This window comes from Littorina saxatilis, linkage group LG15 (genome assembly GCF_037325665.1).
Source record: "Littorina saxatilis isolate snail1 linkage group LG15, US_GU_Lsax_2.0, whole genome shotgun sequence".
NCBI lineage: Eukaryota > Metazoa > Mollusca > Gastropoda > Littorinimorpha > Littorinidae > Littorina > Littorina saxatilis.
The window spans coordinates 21,139,587-21,160,533 of NC_090259.1; the positions used below are offsets into that span (position 1 = coordinate 21,139,587).

The window sequence follows — 20,947 nt, forward strand, 5'->3', positions numbered from 1 at the left end:
ATAGTAGGTAACGGTGTGAATTACTTGCCATGTTCATGTTCATTATACGTTTTCCATATATGTGTCATTTAATTGTGTATTGCTTGATGCCATGTATGTGTGTGTGTGTGTACATGACTTTAAATAAGCATGGATGTGTGGACTCGATTGTGTGTTTATTACATATGTTATACTATGCGTTTGAATCATTATGTATTTTAGACGTCATACTTTTTTTTCGTATCTTCACGATGGCTTTTACCCGTTTAAATTTTAATGCTTCCAACTTTCAAAGCGCTGCACGGCTAGGGAAGAGATGCGCACTTTTATCACTGTTGTTCATGTAGACGTAATCATGGATTCATGCAAACGTCATTCCTGCTGTATTTTATTTTGTTTGTTTGTATAGTCGCGTGCGGTCGCGCAGTCTTTAGTCAGACCTAAAGCGTGGCAACATTCGGACCGCTTGCTTCTCAGTGCCCAGCTTTGAATCGAGGCAGCTGTCAATCTGCTGTCGCATCAACTGGCTCTACAGGTAAATCCCATTTATCAGTCTGTAAAACTTTCTTAAAGTGTTCCTAACCTTGCTGTATTCTGCCACAGGGGTTATACTATAGAGATAGAGAATTTGCAGTCTCCCCCCGCCATTTTGACGCGCATGAGGCATGTTTTAATCATGGATGTGCAAACGCTGTGTGGAGTAGTGACTACGCTCATTTTTTTGATAATACACCAAGTTTGTTTGAGAAACAGAGAATAGTCAAAGTGCAAAACAGGGGTTCCCAGGTCTGAATATGCGTTTGAATCATTATATATTTTGGACGTTTTAGATTTCCATTTCGTAAAAATCTATGACCCATGGCGCATTACATGTGGGGGGGGGGGGGGGGGGGGGGGGGGTGATCGAATCTTGCTTTTTCTACTTCTCTAACCCATGGCATAATAGGCCATACATGTGGGGGGTTCTATTACCTGAAAACAGCATCCACACACACGCGCACACGTTCCATTGGACGTACATTTATTGTGTGTGTGTTTGTCTGTGTGTGTGTTCATGGATGCTGCACTCGATTGTGTGTGTGTGTGTGTGTGTGTGTTTGAACCATGTATATTTTCTGTTATTTACTTATGTTATACTATGCGTTTGAATCATTATATATTTTAGACGTCTTACTTTTTGTTCATATCTTCACGATGGCTTTTACCTTTAATGCTTAATGCTTCCAACTTTCAAAGCGCTGCAAGGCTGGGAAGAGATGCGCACTTTCATCACTGTGTGTGTGTGTGATCATTTGGGGGGGGGGGGGGGGGAGGGGGCTGTATTTTTTACACCAATGAGCAAACGTATAAAGAGAAAATTTTGTTCATGTAGATGTAATCATGCAAACGTCATTCCTGCCAAAACAAATCTTTTTTCAGTGTTGCATACTCCTGTGTACAACTACAAGGTATAATTTTTTTTCATTTTCTTCAGATATGGCGTCCCAACGACCAACTCACTGCGACCTCACTTCAAGACGCTGACCACAACTTGGCCTGTGAAGCAGTACCCCGACTTCGACAAAAACAAAAGCAATCTTTCCAGACCATTATCAACCAATTGTCAGATGCAAAAACCAAAGCGAGCAAAGACTCCACACAACTAACCAATCTTCTTAGGCGTGAAAATCAACGCCTCCAGTCGGCGGTCGCGTGTGGTCGCGCAGTCTTTAGTCAGAACCAAAGGCAAAGCGGATGTTGCCGCTCCTCCCCCAGCTTTGAATCGGGGCAACTGTCAAATCTGCTGTTGGATCCTACAACTGGCTCTACAGGTAAATCCCATTTATCAGTCTGTAAAACTTTCTTAAAGTGTTCCTAACCTTGCTGTATTCTACCACAGGGGTTATACTATAGAGAATTTGCAACATTATTCGCCACGTTTCTCAGTCTTCCCCCGCCATTTTGACACGCCACGGCTGAACTGCAGGATTTTCGCTCTTTCAACGCTGCATTCTTTGGTTGTTTTCTAACCCAGGCATAGGCCATATGGGGGGTGGGGGGGGGGGGATTCAAGGAATCTTGCCATACATTATGGACGGGGGGGGGTGCGGTACTAAGCCAAAGTTTGGGATTCTGCCGGTGTCACGATTTCATCTTTCGCCTGTGTACATATTTCCCCCTCGATACTCAAGACTGAAATGTTTCCTGGTAAAATTAAGAAGTGAAATTATTTATGGACGAAAAGCATGTCATTTTTTTGCATGTGAAGAAAATTGGTTAAATTTAATAGATTTCACACCCAAAATCGATTTTTTCGAAAACGTGTACCGAGTGGTTACGTCCTTTGAGTAAGAAGGGAAACATTTGAGGATGAATCAAATTTCAAGTTAAATAAAAAAAATTGGTTGGACAAATTTGGCCCCATGAATGTAGGGTACACAAGGTCGCTTATCAGTACAATCGAAGGGTGTTTTTTTGTTCAGTGTAGAGTTTATACTAGATCAACGAGGCCGAGAATCAAAATATCAACACCGTTACAAAGCGAAAGATGAAAACGTCACACCCGCGTTACCCATGCAGATGCAGAAAGAAACGCTGCATTCTTTCGTTGTTTACCAACCCAGGCATAGGCAATACATGAGGGGGGGGGGGGGGGGGGGGGGGGGTTCAAGGAAAGATTTCCATTTCGTAAAAATCATACATGAGGGGGAGGGAGGGCGGTGCTATTACCTGAAAACAGCACACACACGTGCCATTGGACGTACCTTTATTGGGTGTGTGTGTGTGTGTACATGACTTTATATGCATGGATGCGTGCACTCGATTGTGTGTGTGTGTGTTTGGACCATGTATATTTTCTGTTGTCAATTAGTTACAATATGCGTTTGAATCTTTATATATTTTAGACGTTATAGATTTCCATTTCGTATCTTTACGATGGCTTTTACCTTTAATGCTTTGGGGGGGGGGGGGGGGGGGGGGGCTGGATTTTTACACCAATGAGCAAACGTATAAAGAGAAAATTTTGTTCATGTAGACGTAATCATGCAAACGTCATTCCTGCCAAAACAAATCTTTTTTCAGTGTTCCATACTCCTGTGTATAAGGTATAATTTTTTGTAATTTTCTTCAGATATGGCGTCCCAACGACCAACTCACTGCGACCTCACTTCAAGACGCTGACCACAACTTGACCTGTGAAGCAGTACCCCGACTTCGACAAAAACAAAAGCAATCTTTCCAGACCATCATCAACCAATTGTCAGATGCAAAAACCAAAGCGAGCAAAGACTCCACACAACTAACCAATCTTAGGCGTGAAAATCAACGCCTCCAGTCGGCCACCTCATCTTCACTACGTTCATCTACACCCACCGCTGCACCAAACAACCCTGCGGCAATAGCCAGCTAATCTTCATCTGCACTACGTTCACCCACCGCTGCACCAAACAACCCTGCAGCAACAAGCACTCCTACAAACACATCAAACCACCTATTGTCGACGTCCTAACGCTCAGTCAAATCATGGATGACGACATGATTGACGCAACACAAAATTCAACACAATCCACAGACATGTTTGATGCAACACAAAACGCAACCCAGTCCACTTCAGATGACGCAGTCACATCGGGAGAAGCTCTCCAAGCATTGTCTCAGGAATAAACATTCACATTCAACCCATTTTTTCACAACCTTTTCAGAGTCAGTAGTTGCGGGTAAAATCTGATCCCTGTTTTGAATTTGGTGGAATCATTTTGCGACAAATCGATAAAGTCACGAGACAAAGAACATCAACAAAGACCATATGGGCAACCATGTAAATTGTTGCGGGGGTGTAACGGAGATCGACTTTGTCTTTATAAGAATAGGAATCACATCATCTTAAACTCTACACACGGTGACAACTGCAACGCGTGTGGCACACAGCATGACAAACAAAAAAGAGCCCCTGCCATGAATACTCCATGCTTAGTCCTATTTATCAGTTTTGGTGGCGCTGATTTGGCAAATGAAATGTTTTAATTATTTTGTGCTGGCTTGCAGCCCAAGAGAAATATTAAACAAAAGCAAATGTATTTCTTCAGGCCTAACCAGGGGCGGATCTGGGGGGGGGGGGGGGGTGCAATGGGTGCAATTTCACCCCCCCAAGTGGGACAACAAAAACAAAAAGAAGAAAAATGTATCACCTGAAAATAGCACTTTACACGCTCAGATTGCACCAGATTGCACAATTTTGCTTCCTTTTTAAAACAAATTCCGGGGGGGCATGCCCCCGGACCCCCCTAGCATGCTCGGCGCTTCGCGCCATCGGTTCGGCGCTTCGCGCCTTCGCTGATAAGATACAAACAAACAAAAAAAGAACTTTGCACCCCCCCCTTTCAAAACCCAGATCCGCCCCTGCTAACCATCATAATGCCATATATGCATGGTGATCTGTAAACTTCTGTTCTCTGTGCACAATGCATGTGTAAACATTTTGTTGTTCGCAGAACGCAGAACCAATTTCACATTTTAGAGAAATATTAAACAAAAGCAAATGTATTTCTTCAGGCCTAACCATCATAATGCCATATATGCATGGTGATCTGAAAACTTTTGTTCTCTGTGCACAATGCATGTGTAAACATTTTGTTGTTCGCAGAACGCAGAACCAATTTCACATTGGCTGGTTGTCGCGACATATGTCGCGCTACTTTACGTATACTGTCACCTGGTTGTCACGACATATGTCGCGCTATTGGCTCAGTCTGTTTGGTCAGTTCCGATTACCTCCCATTGATGCGAAAACCTATATGACTGTTTTTTGTTATTTTTCTCTCTGTTAATTCACCAGTGGCTATGTAACATGTGTTACAGAATTGCACCGGTGTAAGGGTTAACATCTTATTTTTCACTCGCATGTTTGCTGAAGTGTACAAATTTTGTTCCATTTAGTGCTGTTTTTTTCCCCGTCTTAAGACATATATGGTGATGTGTACAACTATTGTTCTCTGGGCACATTTTTTTGCACATTTATGTCCCTCACTTATGTCAATGTAGCCGCTAATTTGTTTAAGTCCAGTCAATCGTGCAAACGTTTCATTGTGGGTGACTCGAGCTGTAGGGTACTGCGACGAGATTTCTTTCCCAATTATATGATTGGTGTTATATATTCTTTTACACATTTTAACTAGCATTCATCATCTTGGTTGAAGCGTGACAAAATGATTTTGTCACATTGATTGAATTCTCAGACTGTCCACATTGACTGAAATCTCAAAAAAGGGCACAATTTAACGCTGTTTTATTCTTTCCCAATTACATGATTTGTTATTGTTCACAGAACCCACTGTAAATTTACCACTGGGTTACATTTTCATTCCTATTTGCTGATGTGTAAAACTTTTTTTTGTACTGTGCACACTATTTGCTCGAGTCAGTAGTTGCGGGTAAAATCTGATCCCTGTTTTGAATTTTGTGGACATATTGATAACGTCACGAGACAAAGAACATCAACAAAGACCATATGGGCAACCATGTAAATTTTTATATGTGTAAAACTTTTTTTTTTACTGTGCACACGATTTGCTCATTTAATGCTGTGTTTATGTGTTTGTTTCACTCCCATGTGTCATATTTTCTGAGATTTCGGTTAATATAGCCACTTTTTTTAGTTTTGCCGCATTTAGCCTTTCCTTCGTAACTGTCTGCCTTCACCAAGCTGTAGATTCTTGCATTACTAATGGTGAGCAGCTACGCAAGAAAAGAAAGAAAGTGTATTCAAGCGCCGAGCCTGGTAAAAAGAAAATATCGCTACATTGACCGAAATTTCAGAAAGCGTCACATGTTTGCTGCTGTGTAAATGGTTTGCAGTTCATTGCACATTGAACGCTGTTTTTCTTAGGTTTGATGTTTTATCACATTTTGTTCTGTGTGTGCTAGCGCTTTTTTGGGGTAAATTTGTCGCAATTACTTCTAAATTTAATATGTTACTGTTGTCACTGCACAAGTCATGGCCAATCCACCTCTGTGCCCTTTTTTTTTATCTCTCCCAATAAATGTATGGCATTTTGTTCTGTACGCGCGTGCCATTGCACATTGAACACGTTTTTGTTGTTGCTTATTCATAATTAACTCTGTAATTCCACTTCTCGTAGTTTACCGAAACTACGTGATTTGTGAGATGCGCACACCGCCGGAAACACGCCATTCCCGTACGACTTCCGGCCGCCATAGCAGCTTCTCCAAAATTCGGTCTTACTTTATCAGGTTAATCCTTCCTTTTAGGATCCTTTTTTCCTAACTTGACTGATTTATTCCTTCGGTTAACCATTTGTTTTAACCTGCGGTAAGTGTATTTTCCTTATTTGTTGTCGCAAATGCTTAGAATTTGTTCGAACAATGGACAGCACTGAATCAGTGCCTGAAATCCAAATCCACGCGGATGAAGTGGATCAATTGTTAGACTTGCCTTGTTCAAGTCAAAAGGACAAACATGTGTCAAACGAAAAAGAAGGGAAGAAAAAGAATAAGAAAAAACCTCGGTTAGAGGCAGTGACCATTCCAATCAGCGATTGGAATAACATGAAAAAACAAAACGAACGTATCCTAGCGCTGCTAGGTCAGGGCCAAGGCCAGACCGAAGGCGAATCGCCTGATGATCATGGTTCGAAGTTGACACAAAGACAAAAGCAAAAAGCAGAGTCACAAGAATCTGGAGATGAATCTGATTCGTTCGAAGATTATGATGATCAAATAGAATCGATGATCAGAGTGAACGAAGGTGAAACTTGTGGTCAAACTTGTGGCACTAGTAATTCTGACACTGAAATGGCAGAAATAGAACAAGAGTTCGACAATGCTGAAAAGCTTGCACCAGAAATACCGGAAGGTATCGCGAAGCTGGTTGATGAGACCATGGCAAAAGGTCAAATTTCAGAAGAAAAAATGAAAGAAAAAATGAACAAGTATGCCAGACCTAAAAACTTGAAGGTTGTTGTTCCAAAGGTCAATCCGGAGATATGGTCAATACTTGACCGTGCAACAAGAGGTGCAGATTTGAAACTACAGCAGTATCAGAAAGCGCTGTGTACAGCGACCTATGCACTCACAAACATATGGAAAACCATACTGAAAAGTGAATCACCCGAAATTCGGGGACTCATGAAAGGTGTAGCAGATTCTATTGCACTTGTACAGAAAACAAACCATGATTTGTCAATTGACAGAAGGGGGAAAATTTCAAATGCTCAACTGAACAAAAAGTACAAAAAACTTGGTTCAGCTGAAGTTCCAATCACAGATATGTTGTTTGGCAATGACCTGAAAGCTGCATGTGCAAACATTGATACAACAGCTAGAATGGGCCTGGGTCTCAGTCAGTCAAGTGGAGTAAAAGGTCAAAAGTTTTTTCCACAAAACAACCCCTTTGCAAAAAACGATTGGAATTGGAGGCCAAGAGGTGCAGGAAGAACCTGGACACCAAGAGGCAGAATGAGAGGGAGAGGACCTTACCGTGCACGGGGCAGAATGAACTACCGCGGCAGCGGAAGAACCGAGTGGCAACAAGGCCAGCAGTAGCTCCACTACCTTCTCTGCCAAAATCTGTAAGTAAAGATACAATACCTAACCGCCCTTTTGAAGCAGTAGACTAAAAAAGTTTGTTCAAAAATGGGAAGAAATAACATCAGACCCATTTATTCTTGACATGGTGTGCGGTGCTGATATTCCAATAGATGAGTTTCTGACTTAAATTCTGAAAATCTTTCTTACTTGAAAAATCAAGTACAAGGAAATCTATGGACAAAAATGGATTCGGAAATTGAAAAACTGTTATCCTTGGGAGTTATTGAAAAATCGGTGCATCAGGAAGATGAAATTATCTCCCCTGTTTTCATGGTCCCAAAACCTGATGGCTCCTACCGTCTCATTTTGAATCTAAAAAAGTTTAATGATTCAGTACAATATGAGCACTTTAAGATGGACAATCTTACGTCAGCAACTCAAATGATGATAAGAGGCTGCTACATGGCTTCAGTGGATCTCAGACATGCATACTACTCTGTACCAATAAAAGCAGATTGCAGGAAATACCTCAAATTCATGTGGAGAAACAAACTTTATCAGTATACCTGCTTCCCAAATGGACTAAGTAACTGCCCTCGTTATTTCACAAAGTTAATGAAACCAGTCTATGCCACACTCAGATCACAGGGATATTTATCCACTTCCTTTATTGATGATAGTTATCTGCAAGGTAATTCTTTTGAAGAGTGTGCAGAGAATGTGTCAAAGACAGTGAAATTACTCGATTCACTGGGATTTATTATCCACACAGAGAAATCAGTCCTCAAACCCTGCAAGAAACTGAGGTACTTGGGGTTTCTTTTAAACTCTGAAGATATGACAGTTACTTTACCCCTGGAAAGAAAGCAAAAAGTTGTGCTCGCATGTTCAGAACTCAAAAGAAAGAAGAGGGTGACCATAAGAGAACTGGCACAAGTTATAGGCCAGTTGGTAGCAACTTTTCCAGCTGTTCAGTGGGGCCCACTGTTTTATAGGAGTTTAGACAGACTGAAATCCACATCGTTAAAATTTTCTGCAGGAAATTTTGAATCGCTGACAAGCTTGACAGATAAGACAACAGAAGAACTAGACTGGTGGATTGAAAATTTAGATTCCTCTTTTTTCCCCATTGAAAAAACTAATCCTGAAGTTGAAATCCAGACGGATGCTGCAAGTTCAGGTGGTTGGGGAGCTGTTTGTGGTCAAATTAAGACTGGAGGGCGATGGTCCGAAACAGAAATGAATTTGCACATCAATGTTCTAGAAATGATGGCAATTTTGTACGCTTTGAAAAGTTTCAAAGAAATGATCACAGGAAAACATGTAAAAGTCTTGACAGACAACACATGTGCAGTCTCCTATATATCCAATATGGGAGGATCGCGTTCTCCAGATTGCAATAACGTTGCAAAACAAATTTGGATGTGGTGCAAGGAAAATGGTATTTGGATATCAATTTCACATATCCCAGGAATACTGAATACAGAAGCTGACGTTTTGTCAAGACAATTCAATGATCGTACTGAGTGGAAATTGAATCATGATATTTTCTGCAAATTAAAAGATCGTCTGCTGAAGCCAGACATCGATCTATTTGCATCACGATTAAATTTTCAGATGAAACCATTCGTGTCCTGGATACCAGACCCAGAAGCCTTGGCCATTGATGCCTTTATCCAAGATTGGTCAAAATGGTTAATATATGCCTTTCCGCCTTTCAGCTTGCTGCAGAAAGTGCTCAACAAATGGCAGCGCGACAGAGCGGAAGGAATCTTGATTGTTCCAAAGTGACCTACGGCAGTATAGTACCCCCAGATGTTGAAAATGCTGACACAAGAGCCTGTTCTTCTTCCAAAGGGAAAGCTTACCATTCATCTACCACATACGCAAGATGTGCATCCGCTCCACAGGACTCTGCAACTTCTGGCTTGTTGCTTATCAGGAAATCCCTTGAAGCAAGAGGAGTTCAAGGTGAGACTTTCCAAGTTATCTGGGCATCGTGGCGACCTTCAACCAGACAGCAGTATGCCTCCTACCTCAGCAGATGGAGCAAGTTTTGTGTGCAGTGCCAGTGTGATCCCCTTCGTCCGACTATAGATGAGGTGTTACAGTTCTTGACTAAGCTGTATGAAGATGGCTTAGGATACAGTGCTATAAACACTGCAAGGAGTGCACTATCTGCAGTGGTTATTCTACCAGACAATAAAACAGTAGGATGTCACCCTTTAGTAATTCGATTTCTAAAGGGAATCTTTGAACTGCGTACACCACAACCAAGATACAATGAAACTTGGGATGTAGACAAAGTTTTGCAGTTTTTCAGAAACATGGGTGAAAATTCTGAACTTTCATTGAAGGATTTGACTTTAAAATTGTGTTCCTTGTTGTTGTTAATTACTGCCCACAGAGTGCAGACAATTCATTTGATCAGGTTGAGAAATATTTGTTTTCATGATGATGGATGTACAATTTACATAACTGAAAAGTTGAAGCAGTCTAGACCTGGCTTTCATCCAAAACCTTTGCAGTTACCGTTTTATACAGAAGACAAAACTTTGTGTGTGGTGACTTGTCTTCGACAGTACATTAATAGTACTGTAGAATTCAGATGTGAGAGTGATGAGACTGACCAGTTACTTTTGTGTTACCAACAGCCACATGGGCCAGCTGCGAAAGACACCATAGCTAGGTGGCTAAAAACTGTCCTCATACGCGCAGGAATTACAAATTTTGCACCCCACAGCTTTCGGGGCGCATCATCTTCAGCAATGTTCAAGTCGGGTGTTGCTGTTGAAGATATTTTGAAAGTGGCAGGCTGGTCAAATGTATCCACTTTCAAAAAGTTCTATAACAAACCACTGGAAAGTAAAGATAAATCAAACACTATCTTAAACTATTATGCGAAAGTTGGAAAATAAAAAACTTCCAGCTCAGTAATCTAAGTTTGATTACATTCTGATAATTTGCATTGGGAAAGGTTAAAATTCAAGACAAGGGAGCTAACAAATGGAGATCTAGAGACAATTATCTCCCTGTCTCCATGTAAAAGAAAATGCAAATGGTTTTGTGGACAATTGATCCATTGTTTTCAAATGTGTTGCAGTGTTTATTGTTTCTTTGGTTATGAAGAAATTGCAATTCCCATTATGAATGGAAAATAAATGCATCACTTATTTTTGTAATACATGGTTGTTTTCAAACAATGTATGTTTGGTGCAAAAGCCAAGACAGGTGTTCACTATTCTCATGTTGTCCTTTGAGAATAAATGTTTGATATTTAACTTTAGTGTGACTTCGATTATTCCTTTGTTTGAATTATAATCTTTAATCAACCAACTTTAAAATCTCACAAATCACGTAGTTTCGGTAAACTACGAGAAGTGGAATTCAAAACATAAACGAGTACTCACCTGAGTCGAAGTTTGTGTAGAATTCCACGATGTAGTTTACAGGAACGGAGGGATATGTGCCCGCCCTTCAGTTTCACCCTCCCCATTAAAGGAAATAAGATAATTTATCAAATGTAAATGCAACTAAAACATTTTTGGTTGCTTAAAGATAAGTCAGATCATCTGATATGGTTATATCAGATGACCTGAGCTGTGAAAAATGGCGTGTTTCCGGCGGTGTGCGCATCTCACATATCCCTCCGTTCCTGTAAACTACATCGTGGAATTCTACACAAACTTCGACTCAGGTGAGTACTCGTTTATGTTTTGAATTAATGAAGAAGAAAAAATCCCGTGCGGAGCACGGGTATTACTAGTGTATTTTAATTTCAATCCACCCAATAGTTTTTGAGAAAATGAGTTTACAAGATTTAGCTCTGGAAATGTGAAATTGTGCAAGTATAATATTCATGAGTGAGGGTGTGGGAGTTGAATGTGTATGAGTGGAGAAAGAGAGAGAGAGAGAGAGAGAGAGAGAGAGAGAGAGAGAGAGAGAGAGAGAGAGAGAGAGAGAGAGAGAGAGAGATGAGAAAAAACAATGAAAACAACATTCTTGTTACTGATTACAAATCATGATATGTATTTCTATGTGTGTATGAAAGAGAATTCAAAAAATAATAATAAAAAAGTGCAACGGTTCTCACTTTGTGTTGAATAAACAATAGATCCAGAGGAGCGAATTACTGTGTGGTTGTGTTTACTTTGACACGTGCTTTCTGTACATGCAACTTTTACCGTGACCGTGATTTGCCACTGGTGTTCGTGATCGTGAAAACAAAAATCAAGGTAACTGTGCTAAAATTTCCCTTCCCGTGATCGTGATGATACCCCCCCTTTGGGGCCCTCATATTTATTTCCTGTTCAAAAAGAAAGTATTTTTGATCAATGTTTGTGGAATAATGCAGATATTATTTTTAGAAAGAATGTGTTGTGTTTTGATAAATGGATTGAAGCCGGTGTGAATTGTGTACGTGATGTATGGATAGACGAAAATATTGTGTCATTTGAACATATTTGTGCCATTGTCGGATATAGTGCCACAAGGCTGTTTGAGTACAACGCTTTGCACACGGCCCTCTGCGCGCGAGCACTGCGAGACAACACAGTTAAAGAAGACGCGGGTGACGAGCCTCCTGCGACCTGTTTTCAGGGCGTGCTAAATAACCCTTCCCCGAAGAAATTTCGTGCGATATTAACGCAATCCAAAGCCAGTGAACCCTGCTCTGTAAAATTTTGGTCCCACAAATATAACATTTCCATTGACGAAAAGTATTGGGTCCTGGCAAGTGCATGTACAAGCGAAGAAAGATTAAAGTTACTCCAATGGAAAATTTTACATAATATTTATCCAACAAATATTTTATTGCATAAAAGGAAGTTAAAAGAAAATAGTTTATGTAGTCTTTGTAATGAAATGGATTATATTGAACACTTCTTTTGGAAATGTAGCAAATGCAAAATGAAATTGTTTTGGGAAAGTGTTAGAAGATGTATATTTGTTAATACGGGAGAAAATATTATATTAACAGAAAAAGATGTATTGTTTGGTTATTCTCCAGAAGTGCAAACCCCCACAAACAAAATTATTAATCATATTTTGCTCATTTCAAAAATGTGTATCAGTAAGTACAGATATGGTAGGCCTATTGATATAAATGTGATGTTAGGATATGAATTAGCGTTGAGATATTTCAGCATTGTGTAAATATTGAAGGATGAATGTTGATACGTTATTGACGGATGCTTGAATTTTTTTATTAAAAGCCCCACAATGATGTGCTTGGCAAATTTAAAAAAAAAATAAAAAAAATAAAAACTGTGCCTAAGCAATTTTGCCAGGAAAGACCCTTTTGTCAATCGTGGGATCTTTAACGTGCACACCCCGATGTAGTGTACACGGGGGGTGTTCGGACACCGAAGAGAGTCTGCACACAAAGTTGACCCTGAGAAATAAATTTCCGCCGAACGTGGGTTTGAACTCACGCTGACAGCGGCCAACTGAATACAAATCCAGCGCGCTACCAACTGAGCTATGTCAGAATAGGCCCAAATTTGTCTAATGATATCAGGCTTTCACGGCAACAGAGATTTCGCGGTGGAACAAAATTACATCAGACTTCATCATATGTCAGACTTTTGGCCAAAAATAACAATAGTCTCCCAACAGATTCCCTGATAACGTACAGATTTTGGCTGGTACAGATTTTGGCTGGTGGCCTAACTGAATAACATCAGACTTTCACGGCAGTACGTTTCCTGGAGGCCCAAAATAACATCAGACTTTCACGGTGACAGATTTTCTTGTGTCTGAAATACTCGTAATCAGACTTTCACGGCAGCGGATTTTCTGACGGCAGATGTTCCATTGTTCAGTTTTTATTGACGGCTTACTCATTAGTCATGTGGTAACAAAAAAGCATCCTGCACCCTGCGAAAGTCAAGATCCAAAATACGAGAAAAGAAACAAACAGGTCCTTGATTCGACCTGAAGAATGTGGTTGAGATTGACATCATCTGACAGAACCATCTCTGTGCCGCCAGACGGTAAGGGAGATCGGTCAGGTTGCCATGTCAGTGACTGCACGATGTGCGTCACTGCCAAGAGTTTTCTGCCAAAAGGTGGTACAGTAGTCGCCGCTTATAAAAAAAACACCTTGGGACCGAACGCAAGTTTTTACATATATAAGCGGCGTTTTTAATAAACGGCTGTGTGTTGAACATGTGTTGAACATCATGTCCATCAGTAACGAAAGATAAGAAGACCGACGCACGCATACAAGCTAAACTGATTACACCGTACAACCGTTTTGAAACTTTACCACTAAAACTGAAGCATTTTAATGACAAATAAAACCGATTCAGAATATGTACATGTATCGCACATCACAGTTTGCCGAGGCATTGTTCTATGGTCATCTGATCCATGGGCTGTTTGCGCAAAAAGTCACGGATCTCCCCTCCCATAGTGTCAAACTTGGCAGCGTGTTCAAACACCCTCCTCTCAAGTCCCATTGTGAGGACTTGCAGCGCTTGTCTCATCTGAGAATTGGTAGGGGTGGGGACTTCTTCTTCATCGTCGTCCTCTTCCTCGTCAGTTGGGGCCATCGCCGTCGTCAGCAGCAGCACCCACAGCTTTGATGTCGGAGATGATCTCCTGGAGAGCAGCTTCACTCTGCTCCTCCTCACTCAGCTCCAGGGCGACCTTTTTTTAGTGTCTAGCACAGAAATGATGCCGACACACCCAACATTTCAGCGCCCTCCCTCATACTTCTTGCATTCAGCTTTCGGTAGCGATCAAGCAAGTCAACTTTGTCTTTGGATGTCAGATCCATTCTTCTTCTTTTCTTTGAAGCTAAAGCTGAAGTTGAAGCCATTTTCAGTCAAGTTTCACTGCTTATCCAGTGAGAAGAAAGACCAGACAGTGTTGAATTGTCATCTGACGGTTTACTGACAAGGGTGTGAGTTGTCCGGCGACTCTGACGGTTTACAAGGGTGTGATCACTGTTCACACAAACGCTGAAGTGTCTTGAGTTGTCATCAAACGGTTTACTGACAAGAATTCACGACCAGAAGGCGACTACTAACCCTCTGCCGAGCAGAGAGAAAATGAACAAAAAGTGTTTTTATTAAACGGCCCCAGTATTTAATAACCGGCGGAATTTTACATAGGTTATATACGGTGGACTGTGGTAAATCCGACTGTATTTAAAACAAGAAGAGCAAACGCTCGATCGAGTCACTTTCGCAGTTCTGAATATTATATGAGGCATCAGATGGACAGGAAGAAATTGCTATTCACAACACAATACAGATGTAAATAATTTGATGTAAAGAATAATCCTATAAAGTTTGAATCAAATCCGATGAATAGTTTCAGAGATATGATATTTCAATTTTTTTCCTTCAAGACATACCTGTGACCTTGAAAAAGGTCAAAGGTCACCAAAGCAGACGTCAAAGTGTAGAGGTCACTGGGAGTCACGTTCACATAAAATTTGAGCCCGGTCACTTTTATAGTTTCCGAGAAAAGCCCAACGTTAAGTTGTGTGTTGCCGAACAGAAAAGGCTAGTTATCTCCCTTGTTTTTCTGATAACGTTCGTAAAAGGCTACAGATGTAAATACTTTGATGTAAAGAATAATCCTACAAAGTTTCAATCACATCCGATGAACTTTGTCAAAGATATAAAATGTCTAATTTTTCCTTTGACGCTGACCTGTGACCTTGAAAAAGGTCAAAGGTCAACGAAACCATCGTTAAAGTGTAGAGGTCATTGGAGGTCACGACTAAACAAAATATGAGCCCGATCGCTTTGATAGTTTCCGAGAAAAGTCCAACAAGGTGGTGTCTACGGACGGCCGGCCGGACGGCCGGCCGGACAGACTAACACTGACCGATTACATAGAGTCACTTTTTCTCAAGTGACTCAAAAAGCGGCGACCACTGTATGATCAATCTTTGCTTCTGGATGATATACGTTGTTCTGCAAGAAAATGGTTCCGAGGAGGGGCTGTTAGTGTCTACGTACGCCTGACCCGACCCGACCGTGACCTCTACGTCTTCTGATCGAGTTGCACGTATATATGTATTATTCTCTTTATTTATATTATTCTCTTTATTTATATAGCGCCTTATCCGAAGTTCAAAGCGCTTTAGAGGTTACATGCCGAGTCTCAGTGATTATTAAAAATAACTAGTGGTACCCGTGCTACGCACTTTGTGTGCTGCGCATGCGATGTCATTTTGTTGGTTATGTGCTTGTGAAAATGTTGTTTGCACCCCTCCCCCCCCCCCCCCCCCCCCCCCCCCCCGCACATTATCCCGCATATAATGAATTATATTCTCTTGGTGAAAAATAAAATGTTAACCCTTACACCGGTGCAATTCTGTAACACATGTTACATAGCCACTGGTGAATTAACAGAGAGAAAAATAACAAAAAACAGTCATATAGGTTTTCGCATCAATGGGAGGTAATCGGAACTGACCAAAAAGACTGCGCGACCGCACGCGACTATACAAACAAACAAAATAAAATACAGCAGGTATGGCGTTTGCATGAATCCATGATTACGTCTACATGAACAACAGTGATAAAAGTGCGCATCTCTTCCCAGCCGGCCGTGCAGCGCTTTGAAAGTTGGAAGCATTAAAATTTAAACGGGTAAAAAGCCATCGTGAAGATACGAAAAAAAGTATGACGTGTAAAATACTTAATGATTCAAACGCATAGTATAACATATGTAACTGACAACAGAAAATATATACATGGTTCACACACACAATCGAGTGCACACATCCATGCTTATTTAAAGTCATGTACACACACACACACACATACATACATGGCATCAAGCAACACACAATTAAATTATTAAATGACACATATGGAATATGGAAAACGTATAATGGACATGAACATGGCAAGTAATTTACACCGTTACCTACTATAAAATTGATGATATATATATACCACTCACTTGCTATTCGCCTAAAAGCTTGCAGTGTGCTGTGACACATATAAGAAACCAGAAGAAAAAAGGACTTTACTTTGGCGAAAAGAGCATATGCTGCTTATTTTTGTACATAACTGCTATAACTGTATTTTTTCCGAACACTTACATGTAAAAAACATAGAGATATATCTTACCATTTCACTAAGACAGCCAAAATAACGGTCAAATTAAGGGGAGATCATGATGACGTACATGTCTATGGTTGCACCGGGGGAAAATATTTAGTCGCTGGAACCTATAAGGTTATACGGCGACTTATCAGGTGATAATGTTTCGAACTTATCTTTTAAAAATTAAGTAAACAAATCTATGGAATATTTTGGAGTTCCATTAACAGATAAACAGATCTATCTATCTTCTTATATAGGTTTTCGCATCAATGGGAGGTAATCGGAACTGACCAAAAAGACTGCGCGACCGCACGCGACTATACAAACAAACAAAATAAAATACAGCAGGTATGACGTTTGCATGAATCCATGATTACGTCTACATGAACAACAGTGATAAAAGTGCGCATCTCTTCCCAGCCGTGCAGCGCTTTGAAAGTTGGAAGCATTAAAATTTAAACGGGTAAAAAGCCATCGTGAAGATACGAAAAAAAGTATGACGTGTAAAATACTTAATGATTCAAACGCATAGTATAACATATGTAACTGACAACAGAAAATATATACATGGTTCACACACACAATCGAGTGCACACATCCATGCTTATTTAAAGTCATGTACACACACACACACACATACATACATGGCATCAAGCAACACACAATTAAATGACACATATGGAATATGGAAAACGTATAATGGACATGAACATGGCAAGTAATTTACACCGTTACCTACTATAAAATTGATGATATATATATACCACTCACTTGCTATTCGCCTAAAAGCTTGCGGTGTGCTGTGACACATATAAGAAACCAGAAGAAAAAAGGACTTTACTTTGGCGAAAAGAGCATATGCTGCTTATTTTTGTACATAACTGCTATAACTGTATTTTTTCCGAACACTTACATGTAAACAACATAGAGATATATCTTACCATTTCACTAAGACAGCCAAAATAACGGTCAAATTAAGGGGAGATCATGATGACGTACATGTCTATGGTTGCACCGGGGGAAAATATTTAGTCGCTGGAACCTATAAGGTTGTGAAAATGTTGTTTGCACCCCCCCCCCCCCCCCCCCCGCACATTATCCCGCATATAATGAATTATATTCTCTTGGTGAAAAATAAAATGTTAACCCTTACACCGGTGCAATTCTGTAACACATGTTACATAGCCACTGGTGAATTAACAGAGAGAAAAATAACAAAAAACAGTCATATAGGTTTTCGCATCAATGGGAGGTAATCGGAACTGACCAAAAAGACTGCGCGACCGCACGCGACTATACAAACAAACAAAATAAAATACAGCAGGTATGACGTTTGCATAAATCCATGATTACGTCTACATGAACAACAGTGATAAAAGTGCGCATCTCTTCCCAGCCGTGCAGCGCTTTGAAAGTTGGAAGCATTAAAATTTAAACGGGTAAAAAGCCATCGTGAAGATACGAAAAAAAGTACGACGTCTAAAATACTTAATGATTCAAACGCATAGTATAACATATGTAATTGACAACAGAAAATATATACATGGTTCACACACACAATCGAGTGCACACATCCAATCCATGCTTATTTAAAGTCATGTACACACACACACACATACATGGCATCAAGCAACACACAATTATATGACACATATGGAATATGGAAAACGTATAATGGACATGAACATGGCAAGTAATTTACACCGTTACCTACTATAAAATTGATGATATATATATACCACTCACTTGCTATTCGCCTAAAAGCTTGCGGTGTGCTGTGACACATATAAGAAACCAGAAGAAAAAAGGACTTTACTTTGGCGAAAAGAGCATATGCTGCTTATTTTTGTACATAACTGCTATAACTGTATTTTTTCCGAACACTTACATGTAAAAAACATAGAGATATATCTTACCATTTCACTAAGACAGCCAAAATAACGGTCAAATTAAGGGGAGATCATGCATGATGACGTACATGTCTATGGTTGCACCGGGGGAAAATATTTAGTCGCTGGAACCTATAAGGTTATACGGCGACTTATCAGGTGATAATGTTTCGAACTATTTAGTAAACAAATCTATGGAATATTTTGGAGTTTCATTAACAGATAAACAGATCTATCTATCTTCTTATTATTTTAGGTTCGTCTGGGGTAGAGAAATAAAACACACAGCTAGGTTCGTCTGAGGTGCGGTCGCGTGTTTAGTCGAACCGAAAGTTGAAGAAGAACCAATCACAGATCTCTTTCGCCGCGATGTCAAAGTTCAGGTCAAAGTTCACTGTTGTCTGCTCAAATTTGCGAGACAAACCTCTTCAAACTTTGTTCGTGGACAAAATTGGAAGTCGGGACCTAGCGGAATCGATTTCCTGGGTCACGTTGGCATAGCAACCGAAGGAGAAGGCACAAATCCGCGCGGTTTGGTCACAGGAATCGAAAAACCACCGAAAATCCTACCAGTATTATATAGTAGATGGTCGAAGTTAGCGGATCATGAAAAATGCGAGCTTTAGCGAGCTTTTTCATGACCGCGAACTGAGACATTTATTTTTTATAATCACTGAGACGAGGTGTGTAACCTCTTTATTCCTCCTTTCTTCAGTTATTCAAAGAAAAGAGGAGTTCTTTTGCGAAAGTTTGATCGAATCCTATTCACTCAACCAGTCAACCTGCGCAGGCGATCGATTAATGCGCGGTTGTATAGTTCCGTGCAAATCATTCCATTCTGTTAATACTTCTTGTCAGTTTTCCTATTTTGGACTAAAATCAAGTACACAGATATGCTGTTATTCTGCTGTGGCGGCAAAGGCAGATATTGTGTGTTCTGTATATGTTTTGGTATCGCTTAGAATAATGTTCTTTCATCAAATGGGACTAGCAGACGAACTTTTGCACCCGTGTTCCAACGTTAAAAATTGTATGAAGTTCAGTTTTCTGGGGAAAATAGTGTATGAAACCGCTTTATGTTGTTTAAATTGATGAGATGTGTGCATTTGGTTGCGTGTGATCTGTTTATTAAATGAAATATTGTTGAAAACTGACCGTCGGATTGCAGTCTGTTGTCGAAGAAACTGAGTGAAAAGAAATTTGAAAGGGGAACTACTCTTGTCGCTAGACAAAGTATGAGAGTTACTTGCCTTGGGTATTTGCTTGTGATGAACGTCTGTGCACAGCAGATCTAGATTCAGAAAACAACCAAACTCATGGATTTATATGGAGATTCATGTGTTCAAGCCTGTAGTTGTTAATTTAATGCGGTATGTTTGTATTGTTTGCTCCAGAGATGTATACTTCGTACATTAGAGCGATCGGAACTTTTCAGTCGCAAAAGTAGTACCGACGCAGAACAGCTTCTCAACCCATTGCGCTATCGAGGATTCAGGCTGTTGCTGGGTCGTTATTTGTTTGGTTGCTGGGTGTTTATCGAAAAATAACTAGCTCTACAAGTTTACAGAGGTAAAGAAGCAGAGAGGGGAATAAAGTTAATTAACTATCCGCAAAATGTCCACCCACACAGACAACACTGATACACTGTGCAAGAAAATTATTTGGACATTTTTCGTACCCCAACTAAAACATTCATTCTCGTTTCATTTCATTCAAACTTTCTATGCGGTTCAAGGCAGTTAACTTAGTTATCTGGCACACCTTTCGGATCAAAGTTTTATCTTATGGTCGCCGCTCAACTGATTAGGATACTACCAAAATCGACCTGACAAAAACGCCGTAAGGTGCAAATTGAAAAATCACCGAAAATTCTGACACAATTTGGCAACTTTCAGTTTTACATGAGGGGAAAAAGTCAAATCTATTATCTGACCAGAACAGGTAATGTTGTATGGCTCTCTTGCGGGTTTTTTGTGTTACAAGTTCCTACAGATGCAGATGTCGATCGCATGAGCGATCAAAAACGGGAGTATTTGTGGCAAAAACAATTCAGTCTCTGTACAACCAAATATAACCAGTTCTTGCGCACACGGCACGCACACACACTGACACACAGGTTGCCATGCTAAAATAACATTACATTTGAAAAAATAATAACGGAAATAGAATTACCTCACTGTTTGCGTTACCGATCAACTGATTGGGTATGTGTTCAATGAATAACAATCACCTATTCTCTCTCTCATTTCCACTCCGAAGGTCACGTGTGAGCTTTTGAACACTGACTGGGGATCACCCGTTCATGGCAAGGCCTCTGTCGTAGCGCATTTTGTCCTGCATGTTTTGCGCCGATTTTGTAAACCACACCGTGCATTTCAGTTCCTCCATAAGTAGGCCTAATACAATTGTTTTTACAGCAACACTCAGTTCTCTTGTTAAATGAGACAAGTTAATATTAAATAATAGGACCCTTGAAAT

General features: G+C 40.3%; 1 long non-coding RNA gene across 1 annotated transcript; it reads left to right on the forward strand.

Moving 5' to 3' along the window:
- Nucleotides 1-293: 293 nt before the first annotated feature.
- On the forward strand, nucleotides 294-6,044 carry LOC138948801 (uncharacterized). The gene is made up of 3 exons (XR_011450083.1): nucleotides 294-514; nucleotides 1,454-1,790; nucleotides 3,092-6,044. It is a non-coding gene; the product is annotated as an uncharacterized lncRNA (long non-coding RNA).
- The last annotated feature ends 14,903 nt before the right edge of the window (nucleotides 6,045-20,947 follow it).